Source organism: Hemicordylus capensis, chromosome 2, assembly GCF_027244095.1.
Source record: "Hemicordylus capensis ecotype Gifberg chromosome 2, rHemCap1.1.pri, whole genome shotgun sequence".
NCBI lineage: Eukaryota > Metazoa > Chordata > Lepidosauria > Squamata > Cordylidae > Hemicordylus > Hemicordylus capensis.
Window position 1 is genome coordinate 294,268,486 of NC_069658.1, and position 17,083 is coordinate 294,285,568.

The 17,083-nt window shown below is 42.2% G+C and overlaps 1 protein-coding gene and 1 long non-coding RNA gene across 5 annotated transcripts in view; one reads left to right on the top strand and one right to left on the bottom strand.

The window, feature by feature from the left end:
• SRGAP3 (SLIT-ROBO Rho GTPase activating protein 3) overlaps nucleotides 1–17,083 on the bottom strand; it is a 289,377-nt gene that overhangs the window by 182,675 nt on the left and 89,619 nt on the right. The window lies entirely within an intron of this gene.
• LOC128347847 (uncharacterized) lies at nucleotides 14,377–16,879 on the top strand. The gene is made up of 2 exons (XR_008317773.1): nucleotides 14,377–14,505; nucleotides 16,717–16,879. It is a non-coding gene; the product is annotated as an uncharacterized LOC128347847 (long non-coding RNA).

Genomic DNA, 17,083 nt, shown 5'->3' on the forward strand with positions numbered 1-17,083 from the left:
GAAAAGTCTGACAGCATTAGCAGTAACCACAGCAAGACAAGAGCTATTTAAATCATTTGTGGCTCTGTTTTTTATTGCCTCAAATAATTCATCTGCTAGACAGAAGTTTATTGCATTCTACAACTCACTTTGGCAACAACTCAACTGTACGAGTCTAACAGCCACTTATTATCTTTCTCTCTCTCACGCGTACACACACGCACACACTTATGATTCACTTCTATAAACAATTCCATAGCTGCTTTTTTTTTGCTTTTTTTTTTTTTTTTTTGCACAATAGGAGCACGAAGCACTTATCTACACTTTAAAATTTTAACAATGGGAGCAAATGGTACAGAGGATCGTGTACACTGAGCTTAAAATGAGAAAAAACATCATGGTTCAATTTACAATGTATGTCAACATGAGATTGCAGAAGTGGCAGGAGCAAGTCTCAAGCTCACACATTGCCTCCTCATTGTGAATAGAATCTCTAGTATTAACAGAAGCCTGCCACTTATACCACCCACCCACCCACCCACCCTTTTCTTCTCCCGACCCTCCACAAAGTGGATTACAAGTAGAGAAACCTCATGTAGATATTTATGCATGTGTGGGAAGACGCATTCATGGTGAGGAAGACGAAAGTTCCTGAAGCTTCTTCCTGTGGCCTGAAACATGTGTTATCTATTGAGGTTCCATGTGAAATTGACTCAATACCAATACCAAACTACCTTATTTAGTTTTACTGAGTAACCATTATTCCTTCTCGGGAACAGTACATTTGTGTGTGCAGAACTGGAGAGTTGGAGAATATTGGTCACTGGTTTGTTGCATCAGGCCCCATATAAAGTTCTCAGAAACAGATTTGTGTCAGGCCTCTTCATCCATTGCGCAATATCAAAATGAACAAAACATCTGTTTCCTTCTATCCAATTAGGACAAATATACCCGCTGTAGAACTTTCTTATTTGCAGTAGCAGCATTTAAAATTAGTCACAAATATGTGCAACCTAAAGTAGTTTCCTGTATGGGAGATAATTTGATTTAAGTCTTGCTGTAGCTTTGTTTTTCTTTGTTTCAATTTGATCATGTTTTATTGACCATAAGACTGGTTGCCGTTGACTATTTGTAATTTGCTTTGTGGTGACCTATGGTTTTAAGCAAATGCATTTGAACTGAACCGAGGAACTGCTACTCTTTCTATCACAACAGCCCTTCTCCAATATGGGACAGATACATACATACGTAACATGACGGAGGATTGCTGCAAAGCATTTTCCCACCAAATGCTATATAAAATAGTTAACAACAGATTGGAAGCTAGATATGCAGGTCATGGCATGCAATTATGAGGATTCAATGTGGGGTGGGTGGGAGGGAAGTCCTATTATTTGTCATTAACCTTATTTATCAAATATATGAATTGTGGCTGCTTCTTGGGAGCTTATCTTCACATTATGATAAAATGTAAAAGATTATGAGTCCAACTTCAAATATGCATGTATTTTCCTCTTAAGTAGAGTTGTTAATTAACCAGAAAACAAGAGTGACCTGGCCTACTTCTGTTCATTAAGCAAATGTTTGATACATAGAAAATCAACAGGATAGCACTTTCTGAGCTAAACATTATTACCTGTTTACAGCTACAAATCAAACTGCTGTTAAACAGAACAGTTACAGGGGACAGTCCAAAAAGTGAGTAGCCCTAGTCTCAAGTGCTACCTACTATGGAGGAATCATCTAACATTTGTTTTCATTCTCAAAGTTGTCCTACTTTCCATTTGTTTAGCAAACACTCAAAAGATTCGGAGTAATACTCAAGAGGTATAAATAGTGTTACACCCATTCTACTTGCCAGACTGCGGTTTCTAGCTGTATTCCTTGTAAACAGGAAGTCATCAAATTATAGGAAGCATTTTTGAAACCGGAGACCCATTAACTAACAGTGTGATTCCAGAGAAGCCTTATTTGCTCTTGGAGGCCAATTGCAGCTTTGCCCTTTTCTCCTGTCTGGAAAGTCTTCTGGGGTCTTCATCACAGACACCAAAATCAACTGACTGAAGCCCATCCAACCGAAACAGCTACTTCCTTAGTTCAATCCTTGCACCTTGGACTAGAGAAGCACACACTGTTCATTTGCAGTATGCTTCTGATATTGTCACACCTGCACAAGGGGCCGAGAATCAACCTATCAAGGAAGTTTTGGATAGCCTACAGGAAAAGGTTAGCATGCCTAGATAAACCAATCTATTAGAAAGTCAATTCATCTCCAAAATCCAGATGCTTTTGTATAACACAAATGTAAATACTACTATAATCAGAAGACAGGGGGACAATGCCCTGCCCCACCAGCCTGTCCCAAATGATAAAGAAATCTCTCCCCGCCTCCAGACTTTATCCTTTGGAGCGGGGTCATCCAAATCACTCCTCTACACACTACTTAACAAGCAGTTTTTGAGTCACATATAAAAGCAGGGTTGGATGAATTGCATCTCCATTCAATTTAGGAATGGTGTGCAAGGGGATGGGCATCCACATTCACATCTTTATCACATGGGGCAAGGCATCCAAACTGCCCCAGGAAGAGCTGCACGGCAAACATCAAATAAGCTCTACTTCTGGGACAAATTCTACATCGTTTCAGAAATATGTCCAGACAACAGTTTCCCATAAGGCTGATTCACAACTGCAGCAGTAAACCAACTGTTAACAACAAGAATTATTTCAACGTGGTTGACACAGAAAAGTGAATAAGATGGATCCCTGTCCCCAAGGGGCTCACAGTCTAAAAAACCCAACACAACACAAGGAGGACACCATCAAAAACCACAAGAAGAGATGCTATGCTGGGTTGAATAGGGGCAGTTGGCCTTGACCAGCTCAATATAAGCAAGGTGCCTTTTTACCGAGTCAACATGTTTAAGAGTTAGCTGTAGGGATTTCACCTTACACTTTTGTTAGACTACATTTATAAGAATGTGCCACCCACATTAATCCTGCTAGTCACTAGTCCTCCAAACTGGATTATCAGAAACGAGCATATTGCATCAAGGTTATCATTGCATCAAAGTACATGGCTCCAAAAAAAGAAAGCCTCTGCCCAGGAAAGACTCTGCTAGAATAAAGTATGCTTATTACAAACAGTGTATAGAACACAATGAAGTAAGCTTGTCTCACCAGGTATGATTGCCTGTACTTCAAATATACCAACAGCAAGTTTTCTGCTGACTCAGAACCCAAAGGTTCTCTTTGCAGATGGGGTTTCCCAGGCTCTCATAATTCAAGGTCCACATTTCCAATGCACAGTCTCCCTTTGCCATTGGCAAACAACAACTAGTTCCTGGCAACCACACAATACAGCCAAATACCATATCAAGCTGCATGTGTTTCTCTCCCCCACCCCGTCTCCCTTCTACTTAGAGGCTCCACAGCCCTTCAAGGCAGAATTGCTGAGTACACCGTCTGACACAGAAGAGGCCATTGCCAGTTCTCTGTGTGCATCGCTTCTGGCTTGGAGGAACTTGGGCTTGGCAGCCAGCATGTCTCCATTCTGTCTCGAGGGCTACTTGCCATTTAAGACACATTAAGGGCACAGCTGTATGTGCAGCCTGACACAACTTAATTCTACTGTTACCGCTCTCCTAGGGAAGCTCCCATGTTCAAGAGGCAGTAATGGTGAACTGGTCTTTGTGCTAGCCTTTCTGACAGAGGCAAGGCACAAGAAACACTCCCCCAGTAGTTGCAGGTGGTTTTGTGGAAGAGGGAAGAAGGAAGATGGGCAAGTTAAGGGTGTTTATTTTGACTGGGGATGATGGGATTTGTAGTTTAACAGCAGGACAGCCAAGGTTGCTTACCCCCAATACAGAAACACTTTTTGAGTACAGTGAAATTTAACAAGGTGTTCTAGTAAGAACTCATCATGCCTACTTTCCTTTTTTTACTGTCTCTACATCTGGACTATATTTGGTGCAAATCGAGGTCCACAAGTTAGATCTCTTGCGCCTCAAATGTGCATGTGACTGCCAATTTGGATCAAGGTGGATGTCATCATTACAAACTGCACCACTGAGGTGTCCCTGTGTGTCACTCACTACAGCTGTTCCAAATTTGGTTCAAGTTGGTTAGACAGTCCTCAAGTTAGTGCACTTGCGCCTCAAATGTTTATGCATCTGCCATCTTGAACTGGGATGGATGACATCACAATCTTTGCCATTGAGTTGTACCTATGTGTCCCTACAGCTGTAGCAAGTTTGTTTCAAATTGGTTAGACTGTCCACAAGTTAGCTTACTTACGCCTCAAAAATTTACACGTCTGCCAGCTTTAATCAGGGTAGATGGCATCATCACAAACTACACCACTGAGGTGTCCCTGTGAGTCACTCACTGCAACTGTATCTAATTTGGTTCAAATTAGACTGTCCACAAGTTATCCCACCTGTTCCTCAAAAGTTTATGCGTCCGCCATCTTGGATTGGGGTGGATGACATCATCACAAACTACGCCATTGAAGTACTGAGGTGTCCCTGTGTGTCACTCACTACAGCTGTATACAATGTGGTTGAAATTGGTTAGACAATCCACTAATTAGCCCACGGCTGCCATCTTGGAGTGGATGACATCATCACACACCACACCATTTGGGCATCCCTATGTGTCCATATAGCTATAGTAAATTTGGTTCAAAATGGTTAGGCAGTTAACTAGCAAGCCCACTTTCGCCTCAAAGGTTTACGTGTCCACCATCTTGAACTGGGGTGGATGACATCATCACAAACTACGCCATTGAGGTGTCCCTATGATACCCTACAACTGTATCTGATTTGGTTCATATTGGTCCAGGGGTTACAAAGTTGAAAGTGGCATGCGCGCGCACACACACACACACACACACACACAATGCTGGGTGATCTCATAAGCCTACTGCAAAGTAGGCTAAAAAAGTCCACAAGTATTTTTTAGACACACTAGAGCCTCAAAGTTTTGTTATACATTTTTGGAGCTAGAAGTATGCTTTCCAGGGGTACATTTTACACCCCTTTAAAGCATGTGTGCTTTTCTCCCCACCCTTAAAATCTCTTCCTTCCACTTTTCCCCTTCACCTGTCTAGTGTTCCCTCTAATCTTTTTCATCTGTTCTGGGCAGTAGCATCAAGGCAGTGTGTGCTCTCATGCATTCAGAATGGGGCCTTCTTGATTCAACCTGAGTGGGATCTAAAATTGAGCAGACATCAAAAAGCTTGTATGCACACACCTTAGACACTGCACCTGTCTTCATTCAATGTTTCCTCCGATCTTCTTCATCATTTAAAAAAAAAAAAACTTTGAGAGCTTCCCTTTCACTACCCAGCCAACTAGAAGTTGTCATGAATGTGACTTATGTCACAGAACCAATCTGAATTGGACAAGTAAGGCCAAAAAGCCAACCTGCCCTCACTCTGAAGCCCCAATGCAGCTCTAAGTTCCACCAGAATTCAAGCTTGCACTTGAAAGCACAGAGGCCCCAGGATGACAGAGAAAACTTAACATGGGCTACTTCTGCCATTGTTTGTGCTTATGTTCATCAGCTATAGCGAATTCAGCTATAGTTTTTGTTCAGTTGTGTGCGCACACATGTATTATTTTTTTAATTTAACACCTTTGTATGCCACCCAAAATGCAAGTCTCTAGGCAGTTTACAACAACACAATAAAAACAAATAAAAAGGTTGACATTACAAAAATTTAAAACTTAAAACATTAAAACTATTAAAAACACAAACACACACACACACACAATATTGTCCATCAACTGTCAGAAACAAAAAACTGAAATTCTGGCTGACATGATGCGCAGCATTACCAAGTTGTCATGCTGCAACCGGGGGCTGCTGTGGATCCCTAAGGCAGCCCTGACACTGCTAACAGCTGGCGGTAGCACAAGCAGTGCTTCTGCAGTTTGCCCCATTCACGACAATGGGGGAAACTTTAGAAACGTTGCTTGCACTACTGCCCATGGTTTATAGTGTTATGGCTGCCTTAGGAGTCCACAGCAGCCCCATGTTGCAGCATGACGACTCAGAAATGTCATGCATCATGTCAGCGTCTATATTTATTGATATGCTAAATATAAAATTTAAAAATAAAAGCTCATTTTTTAAACATTAACATAACAGCAATGAAAGCTGGATGGTATCTTTCTACCCCCCACTCTTCTCTCTCAGCCTCGGTTCCCTGGTCATAGCAAGCATATCATGGCAAAAACCCTTTTCCGAGGAAACCCCAAAAATGCAGTTAGGGGTAGCAATACAGTGCTCTTCCCAGGCCTGAAAAGAGCCAAGTATTCCTCCAGTTCCTGCAACATGAGGTTTTAAATAATTCAGAGAGAGAAATGTCTCAAAGCCAAAAGAAACACCACACTGCAGCAGAAGCTGTGTGCCTTTATTTTGGTGTTTCCTGGTGCACACTGAAGGTCAAACTGATGCTGCAAGATGCTGTTCTCCGGCCAAGCTAAACGGGTTAGGGAGGCCTGCTGCATTATTTTTTGCTTGCAAGCACAAGGAAATTCATGCACACGAACCAACTCCAACTATCAATAAATACCAAGCAATCCAATTCATTCTCATTCTCTCTCTCTCTCTCTGAGTTTCTATCCCGACCTATGCCTGAAATTCTAAGATTTCCCAGAGCAAGAATGGAAGGACAAGGAGAGAAATCTTTCAATTAAAAAAAACCAAAAAAAACAGCTCCTTCATTTGCAGTACTTAGACTGTACTCATGCTTGGCCAGCTACTTTCACATAACTTTTTAAAATGCCACTGAGTAAGTGAAAAGGAAGAAAAAGATTTACATTAGGAACACCAGAAGCAGTCCGCAGTCATGCAGAAAGCAACAAAAAAGCAACTGGGGTGCCAGATCATCTGAGGCAGGAAAAAAAGACCAAGAAGATGTAGTTTTGGAATCAAGTCTTCGGTGTTTTGAAGCAGGAGACTAATCTATCAAGAAACAGGGCAAATGAGGGAAGAGGAGGAACCTAAATAATTTTATTCAAGGAGGCTGACCTACATGATTCCACCATCACTGCCCATTCATCCACCCTGTGAGGTCAATGTAGGCCAAGAGACTGGCCCTAGGTTATCAAGGAAGCTTCATGTCTGAGCATGGATTTGAACCCAGGTCTCTTTGATCCAAGTCTAACACTATTCATTCCACTCTATTTGCTCTTTGCTTGCTTCCTTTCACTAAGAAAACAGACATACACGATGGCACAGAGCTACAGCAATTGGGCAAACTTCTAGGAGCCTCTTCCTACACCTCGTACTTCAGCCCAAGAAAAGAAGGAAATGCAAATTGATGCAGAGTGGGCCAAAATCAAACTTCAGTGGGTCAACTTGATAGTAGAAAACTCTAGAAAGCTGTCAGCACTGTGCTGTGACAGCATATAGGACAAGTTTTGGAAAGAGATTGAAAACACCACAAGTTAACGTAATACAACTGGGGAGGTTCCAAAAAAATTTTAGTGTACCCCTTCTGCTGCAAACCTTCAGGTCGGGTACTATGAGCAGCTCAGATTGGTCTACGAGCAGCTCGTAGTCATTCTAACTAGAGGGAACATCCATGTTCAGATGGAACTAGCATTCCAGATGCTGGCGACAAAAACAGGAGAAGGTCATGACCTCACATGCCTTAACTTGGAAAACTGAGCTTGCAAAAGTATTTGGATGGCCACTTCTATTATTTCTTGTTTACAGTCAGACAGGTGTAATTGACTGGTTTGTCAATCCAGACATCGAGCCCTTCCCAAGGACCTGGGATGGCTGAATTTTATCATCAATACTGTTGGTTATTATAGATATCATCGCAAAATATAGGCTGCTCCCAGTAAAGTTGCTTTTTGTAATTGGCTGATAGTGATTTCTGTGGCCCCTATGCTGTTGAGGTGCTCTTCAAGTTGTTTTGGAATTGCACCTAGGGTGCCAATTACCACTGGGATTATTTGGGTCTTTTTCTGCCACAGCCTTTCAATATCAATTGGTAGATCTTTGTATTTGGTGATTTTTTCTATTTCTTTTTCTTCTGTTCTGCTATCCCCTGGTATTGCTATGTCAATTATTTTGACTTTTTTTTCTTTCTTCTCGACTACAGTTATATCTGGTGTATTGTGTGGCAGATGTTTGTCTGTTTGCTGTCGGAAGTCCCATAATATTTTTGCATCTTCATTTTCTACAAATTTTTCAGTTTTATGGTCCCACCAATTTTTGGCTACAGGTAGCTTGTATTTTTTGCAGATGTTCCAGTGTATCATGCCTGCTACCTTGTCATGCCTTGGTTTGTAGTCAGTCTGTGCAATCTTTTTACAACAGCTGATTAGCTGATCCACTGTTTCATCTGCTTCTTTACAAAGGCGGCACTTGCTGTTTGTTGTTGACTTTTCTACTTTTGCTCTTATTGCATTTGTTCTTAGTGCTTGTTCTTGTGCAGTCAGTATTAAACCCTCTGTTTCTTTCTTCAATTTGCCATTCTTAAGCCATTGCCAGGTCTTGGTGATGTCTGATTTTCCACTGATATTGTGCAAATATTGACCATGCAGGGGCTTCTTTTTCCATTTTTCTGCTTGGTTCCTTACTTGTTCTTCCTTGTAGGCCTGCTTTCTTTCATTGGTGTTGAATAGTTTCTCGTTATTGACCATTTTAAGGCATCTTCTTCACTGTCCTTGATATATTCTTCAAGGCCTCTTTTCTCCTCCTCTACTGTTTGATGGACTTGCAGCATTCCTCTTCCACCTGAGCTGTGAGGGAGGTATAGCCTATCTACATCACTGCGGAGGTGCAGAGCATGATATTATTATTATTTTACATTTATATCCTGCTCTTCCTCCAAGGAGCCCAGAGCAGTTTACTACATACTTGAGTTTCTCTTGCACAACAACCCTGTGAAGTAGGTTAGGCTGAGAGAGAAGTGATTGGCCCAGAGTCACCCAGCTAGTTTCATGGCTGAAAGGGGATTTGAACTCGGGTCTCCCTGGTCTTAGTCCAGCAGTCTAACCACTACACCACGCTGGCACTTTTCCAAACAGATTACTAGAACAGACAGACCATAGTTGATCCAACAAAACCTTTCTTATGGATACTAAAAGCTGAATCCAAGTTTGATAAGGACTAGCTGGGACACTGCTGTGCGAAACAGCCACTGTGCAAAACAGGATGCTGGACTAGATGGGCCTTGGGCCTGATCCAGCAAGGCTGTTATGTTTTATGTTGAGTTGTCACTGGCAACTAGGCTTGAGCCAGAAACGTTTCGGAGGCCATTATAGAGGCCTCTGAAATGTTTCCACTACCGGGGCTGTTTCAGCATTCTGTAGGCAGCAGGGGTGTTCCCTTAAGGGCAGGGGAGGGTGCACTTACCCCTCCTGCAGCATTTCGCCCACCAGCGCTCCATTGGATCAAAGCCCCTCGGGGCAGCAGCATACCTCCCTGCCACCCTGTTGCCCTCGTTGGCCAGAAGTACCAGGCACACGTGCGCATGCATGCACAGCAGATGGGCGCACACACTCCCAGTACTTCCAGCCATTTCCAGCTGACAGGGGCAACAGAGAGGGACGCTGCCACCCCAAGGACCTTTGATCTAATGGAGCGCCAGCAGGGGAAATGCAATGGGAGTGGTAAGTGCACCCTCTCCCGCCCTTAAGGGAACACCCCTGCCACCTCCGGAATCATTCCGAGGACATCCCTATTGGCAACCCTCCCAACACAGAACCATATGTAACAGCTTTGGCTTGTTTGAGAAGCTGCTGTTGAAACAAATGGGAAAGGTGAATGAAGTGGGACAACATGGCAGCCGTATTACCACTGGTTTTCACTGTTGTGATACTTGATCAAACCAATAGCAACACCACAGGCCATATATTATATGTCAGGGCTGCACAACTTTGGCCCTCCTAAAGATATTTGACTACTCTCATTATCCCTGACTGAGGATGATAGGAGTTGTGGTCCAAAAAAAAAGCTGGAGGGCTAAAGTTGTGCAGCCCTGGTATATGTCGTGTGTCAAGTAGTTCTGTATGCATTATATACCTTGAATTACAGATGCCTTGTTATATCCTTCCAAACACATTATTATGAAGACAAACAGCAAGAATTATCAAAACAAGAAGAGCCTGCATGAACTAGGGTTTGGCTGCACTTCAATGGCAACTGCCAGTGTTACAGGATCCTGGAAAATAATAATATTTTTCCTGCTTCAGACTCTCTGAGGAATATCACATCTGGCCCCTAAATGATCCTTGCATCCAGTCCAAAACTGAATTCCAAAGGACAAGGAGAAGCTCACATTGTGAGAAATAGTCAGTGAAATACTCAATGAAATAAACATGGAGAGAAACTGACTGGCAGGTCGGCTGGCTATGGAACACTATACATCTATGCATTAGGTGAATCATGTAATATTGGTTTCTAACAAGAACTTTGCAAGGAGACCCAAAAAGTATATAGAGACTGCACATACCTATGACACGAGTCAAATAAATGCATCCCTAAACACAGCAAGTCTATCCAAATAATTTTAACACCACCACCAAAGCCAACATTGGTCCACATTTGTAAGAACTAGGAGTCAGTACATGAGGGAAATACTGTTGAATTCTTATCCTTCTTTGTTCTCAGAAACTGTTTCCATACAGAGATGAAGCTCTGAAACAGCCCAAGTGACAAAACATGGTCAGCCGTTAAGACTCATGAATGCTAAAATGCCTAGATAAAAGGGAAAGCCGGCGCATCTGCCCCACACACAGCAATAGCTCCTTACCCAAGTACCCCAAGTGTAAGGGATTGAGTTTAAAATCTCTATAAATCCAAAACAAAAATATCTATAAGCACGTTTTGTTATCGCAATTCCCAAGCATTTCATCGAATCAGGATTACCCGACAGAAGGCCATTTTTGTAGATGTTCAACTATATTTATCACTTGTCCTATTAAATTTTAATCAATGGCAGGTGTATCTGGCTATTGAATCAGAGTGGACAATTGAACAAAAAAAGCTGAAATATAGAATACCGGAGATTGCCGGGTACGCAGTGATTTCCACTCCCTGTTTTTAATTTATAAAAATTGATTTTACTGATCTGCTCCATGAAATCTGCCTCTCTCATTTTGTTTCCATTGCATGGGAGCACATGTCAAATGCACCTGCTGCTAATAGCGATCAGTCAACTGGGTTTCAGGCTGTCGCTATAGGGCCAAAGGGCCACCTCAGATGGCAGCTAAAGTTGTCATCAGAAGTTGATTTCTCAAAGACCAAGTTAATAGGAGGAGAGGAACATGATGCATAGACCTACTCCTCACCAACTGTATGGGGGACACTGTTCCGTCTAAGGCATGAGCATGTGTGTACTCTCAAAGGTTTTTGGCTGTCCGCTCAGTTAGTTTTCAATCCCACTCAGGTTGAATCAAGAAGGCCCCATTCTGAATGCATGTGCACACACACTGCCTTGATACTGCCACCCAGAACAAAACTCATTCTGCACAGAGATGGAAAAAATTAGAGGGCCCACTGATTGGGGGCAGGGGAAGTTTCCACATGGTGTTCGCAAGTCTTTCAAACAGGATTCCAAATTCCAAGAACCCAATATGAAATTCAGAGCATTTGTGACTACACAGTTTCCTGAACAACTTGGCAAGATACCCAGCATTTAAGGGTGTGTGGATTATGGTTTCTAGGAGAGTGTGAGATAAAAAATTAAGCATAAACTAAAGCTTCTGCATAAAAAAGAAAGGGGGCAGTTAAGCAGCTGGTTTAATATGATAGGAGAAAACAGCCAGGAAGCCATTCAACATACAGAAATTAACCAGAGTTGCCGATTTCAAAATATGGAGAGATATGGCAGAAGTATTCCAATTAGTTTACATTCTGCATCTGGAATACAGTCAGTAACCCATTTCAGGATGCTCTATGTATTGGGAAAGGAAGTTCTCTTCTACACTAGAGCAATGTTAAATAAAAATTCCTTATAAATTAGATGGCTACAAGTTGATCATGAAGTTAGTTTTAGTTTATATTTCAGTTTAAATGAAGTTTGAGATGGTTCAGATTAACTTCTGGAACAATTAAAATGATTACAGGTAATGCAGCAAAAGCACACCCAGGAAAATAAAGTGTACAAATTAAAAGCTGCTCTTGGAGGAAAGCAGCAGAAAGCAGCAGTGGTAGTGCTCAGAACAAGTACAGAATGCCAATATGAAAAAGTTAAAATTAGGTGCATTTCCATAATTGTTGTACACTAATCAAGTAGTTTTGGTTTCATGTATATTTATTTTCGGAAACAGGGGTAAGACCTGGCAATTCCTACCAAGTGACTTCCTGGTTCTGAACAAGGACAGTCTATGAGCACTTAGGCAATTGTATAATTAAACCATTCCTCCCCCTCCCTTACTCCATGCACCCACACTTTGCCTTGATCAGAGATGCATCAGGCAGAAATTCATCAGGGGCATCTCTAGGAAGTGATGAGGGAAGCTGCACCTGGTAAGTGCCTGCCTGGGTACATCCCTCCCTAGCCCACTGTCCAACTGAAAGACCAAGGCAAGTGTGGGTGCATGGAGCCTCATTATTAAAGCCATTATCATATACCAGATTGTACCAAGTCTTTACACCTTATATGACACACAAGTTAAGATGTGCACCTTAACTTGAAATTTCCATTCTTTTGGGCACCAGTGAAAATGTAACGTATCTTAACTCTCATCTTGAACTGAAGGTTTTTGGATTACTGAATCTCTTTGCAACCAGGCATCCACAAATCCACTTGCCAGCAGGCCAGTGAAGAATGCCCTGGCACTCTGGAAAGCATGACACCCAGCTCCACACAGATCTCCTTCCCAGAGGCCTCCTTTCCATTACCATTTCTGAGAAGTTAAACAACACAAATCCTTTTTGAGCAGTAGGAAAGAGCTCCCACTGTTTCTTCCCCTCTTCCTATCCCAGTGCTTCTCTCCTAAGCCCTCTGCCTCTGTGCCAGAAAAGGATCTGAAGGAAGGAAGGAAGGAGGCTGACGGCAAATGCAAATAATGGCTGGCTAATGAACTAATCCTAAATTTGTGGACCTCTGTTGCAACAAAACCATTTAATAAAACTACCATGATGTCTATAGGTACCACTGCTAATTGCCCTTCAGAAGCTATAAAATTCAGGTGAACTGGCTTGTTTTAGATCAGTGCAAGGACAAGAATTCTGGCACTTTCAGTCTAGTTAATATCATACCATTGTTCAATATTGTAGAGCACTGTGTGTGGGGAAGGGGGAGAACAAGCACACCACAACACCTGTTGGGAATTCTTGCTTTCTTCAGCTATGCACAAATGTCTCCATCCAATAATCAGTGAAAATTTGGGGGTGGAATTGATGTGCATGTATTATACACATTTTGGGGGGAAAGTGAGGCATATCTAAAAGGAACACAGCTTAAAAATCAACACAGTACACACACACTCACATACACACACCCCTGCCTACCTCTATTTAGTTTTAATTCTTAGACATAGATCTTATACCATACTGAGTTCATTAAACTGGAAAAGATTGCACAGCTCTAGAATAACTCTTTGCCTTCTGCTTCTGTCACCATGGTAACCGTAAAATCACCCGAACTTCAAAGAAATCAGAAAGAGACTCCAAACAGGAAGCAAGTATAAATACATATGTGGAGTAAGTTCAACTTCAGCAACACTCACGTAAAATCCTTAGAACTCACACACTGTGGAGGTCTTGAGAGAGCAATTAACACTGGAGTTAGCTATTCAATGGGGGGGACACCTATTTTGGAGCACCACAGACAAAGGCAACCTCCAACCCACTGTGCTTAAGAACCAAGGTCAAAACCTTGTGCTATCTAAATGAAATAGTTTGCCCAAGGAAATGCTTTTCTGATGAAGGTCTTTTCTATATAATTACTGTCTGGGTTGGGGGGAAGTCTCAGAGGTTCATAATAAAACTCAGGCATCAGCTGCCAGACAGACTTCAAAACAACTGATGTTCAAGTTGTCCATTCCCTTACCTGAGATAGGGGATGTACCAGTTGTAAGAGGCAGAGTGAAATTGCAAGGAAATATAAGAAGGTAGAATTCCCCATGCCTAAATAATACTAGGCATGTACCAAGCTCTATGGGAAATAGCGCTAGGGAAGTCTACATTTATTCATTCATTCATTCAATTTCTATACCTCCCTTCCAAAAATGGCTCAGGGTGGTTTACACAACAAACAAATAAATAAGTTAAATAAAATGGAATCCTGTCCCCAAAGGGCTCACAATCTTAAAAGAAACATAAGATAGATGCCAGCAACAGTCATTGGAGGTACTGTGCTGGGGGTGGATAGGGCCAGTTACTCTCCCCCTGCTAAATAAAGAGAATTACCACGTTAAAAAGGTGCCTCTTTGCTCAGTTAGCAGGGGTACATTTCCATTTCCCAGCATTCTTTGCTCACCACCTTCTGGCAGTTGTGGATCACTTTAACAGCCACCAACCATGTTGTGCAGAGAAGCCCTCTACACAGAGGTAAGTGCTGAGAGACCTATTTTTGGAGCACCACAGACAGAGGCACTGAGCCAGGGGTGGGGGGAGGTTCAAGTTTCCAGTTTCCTGCTTTCATGTTTCCAGTCCAAATCTTTGCACAGGCCTGCTAAGTAAACCTGTCCCCTTATCTTGCAATGCCAGGCTTCAGCTTGAGGAGCACAATCCATAAGGTAGGCTGAGAATGTTTTAACTCTATTTCCTTACCAACCACACCTCTAGGCATTGCTAAAAGCAGAATTGGAGGCCTGACACCACCTGTCTCTGGAAATACATTTTCCCATACTCAGCACTCCTACTGGGGCTCAAGATTCGGCTGGCTGGAAGAAATGGAGTCTTGGAGGGAGGATTCAGGGGCGTAACTATAATAGGGCAAGGGGAGACAGTTGTCTGGGGGCCCCCACTGCCGGGGGGGCCCAGGGGCAAGTCACATGATTGACTCCCCCAGCCACACACCCGCCTGGGCTTCCTTCAGTTGTATTCATCCTCTGAAATTGATGTGGGTGTTAAGACTTGGAGCTACCAGAACAGCATGTCTTTCTCTAGTACCATTAAATGATTTGCAGCGTCCACAATTTACAAAACCTTTTTAAAAATAATTTAGGATGATGTTCTATTGTGGCACATAGGTTATCTATATCTATAAATTTTAATATGCGTTTTGTTACCACTATTCAGCCTCATTTAAGATTTCTTTACTTCATGAGCTGAGCTTCAGTGAGGGGGGATTTTAAAATTTTAAATTCTTGTCTCTGGGCCCACTCCAACTTTACTACGCCCTTGAGAGGATTCATACTTGCAGTAGCAGTTCCCACACAAGTATTGCAACGGTGAAAACTTCACAAAAAGCATAAGCATCCACTCCTTACAGAGCAGAAAGGACCAACTGTTGATACTGCTGCATTAAGCTGAGAATTTGATGCTCCCCAACCCAACAAAAGACTGATGGAAAAATACTAGCACACATCCTAATGAAGTGCTCACACTTCTAAGGGCTCCTAGATACAAAGAAAATTTGTATGCATTAAGGTCTGTACTAAGACAGACTCACAAATCAAGTGGCAATAGCACACACACAGCATAACATTTTAGTTTGGCTCCAGCTCTCTTTTAAATCATCCTGTCCTTCAGTAATACACTTCCCCTGCAAAGGTCAATCAATCTTTATTACGGTCATAGACCAGCATAAAGTATGAGGGATGATTACATGTTAAAAGTAAGCGTAGATAAGAAGTACACAGGGTGATTACATATGGTACTTAAGATACATAATAATACTAAAAATACTAAAAATAGTAAGAAGTAAACAGGAAGCATGAGGGCATAAAAAGCCTGAAAAGACATAAAAGCAATAAAAGTGCATAAAAGGGATGGGAGGGCATAAATTTGATGTAAAAAGATTAAAAGATATGAGAAGACAAAAATACGTAAAAGTCTAATAATAAAACTGGATAATGGCCAGACGATAAGGGGCAGTAAGAAAAAGCGGGGAGCATATGACTTTCTATTGAATCAGTTTTGAGTGAGCAAGTGTAGAGCTCACCCTGAGTCACCAAGGGTCAGATTAAGGCTAATACGACTCACTGACTATCGTCCACCAACGAATGCTGGTCACTGCCGCACAGAACCTGGCAACGGTATATGTGATGGCAGGCTTAATGTCAGAAAGCAACAAGGAGCTGTAGAACAATGTCCCAGATACTTGCATAGCACGGGGGGGGGCCAAAATGTCTCTATAGAACTAACAGTGGAGGAGAAAACGCTCAGTAGTTTCTATCTGTCCTGAGCCACAGGGGCATAGCTGCTCTGCAAATGGGGTTCTTCTATAAGGCCCTTCTAGCACTGCTGAAGTGAGAGCAGGACAGTGAGCCAGAGTGAATGCCCTCCTGTGTTTTGGAACCTCCAGTTGGGTGATGTTTTTTTAAAAAAATTAAAGGATCTAACAAGAGAAAACTAAAGTAAAAGTCTACATGATTACTAGAGTACTCAGGCATCTCATGATCAGGGCTTGAAAACAATTGGCACTCAATTTTAAGACAAGCAAACTAGGATGTGGTGCTTACAAATGCATTTGATATTTACAGTGTTTTCTTTAGAAAGAAAAGTCTTTTAAAAGTCTTTTTACAGTCTTTTCTTTTTCTTTGTGTGTGATCTAAAATGATATACTGCCTTTCCTTTTCGGCAATTCATCAACAGAAAACTTCAGTTCCACCACTGATGCTGTTGGGCATCAGCTTGCCAACACAAAGAGAGATGCAAGAACCAAGAGATTAGTGCAAAAGCATTCACAGATTGCTATGTTAAAAGTTTACTTGTCTGATGTTAAACTAATAAACTTTGTCAGCTGCCCCATAACAAACTCTTCTCTGGGTGGCTCTCTGGTCTCTTTCTCTGGGCAGTTCTAGCACAGGGACTGAGAGTAACCCACCACAGTCTGATTAAGAACATAAGAACATAAGAATAGCCCTGCCAGATCAAGCCCAAGGCCCATCTGGTCCAGCATCCTGTTTAGCACAGTGGCCCACCAGATGCCGCTGGAAGCCTACAGGCAGGAGTTGAGGGC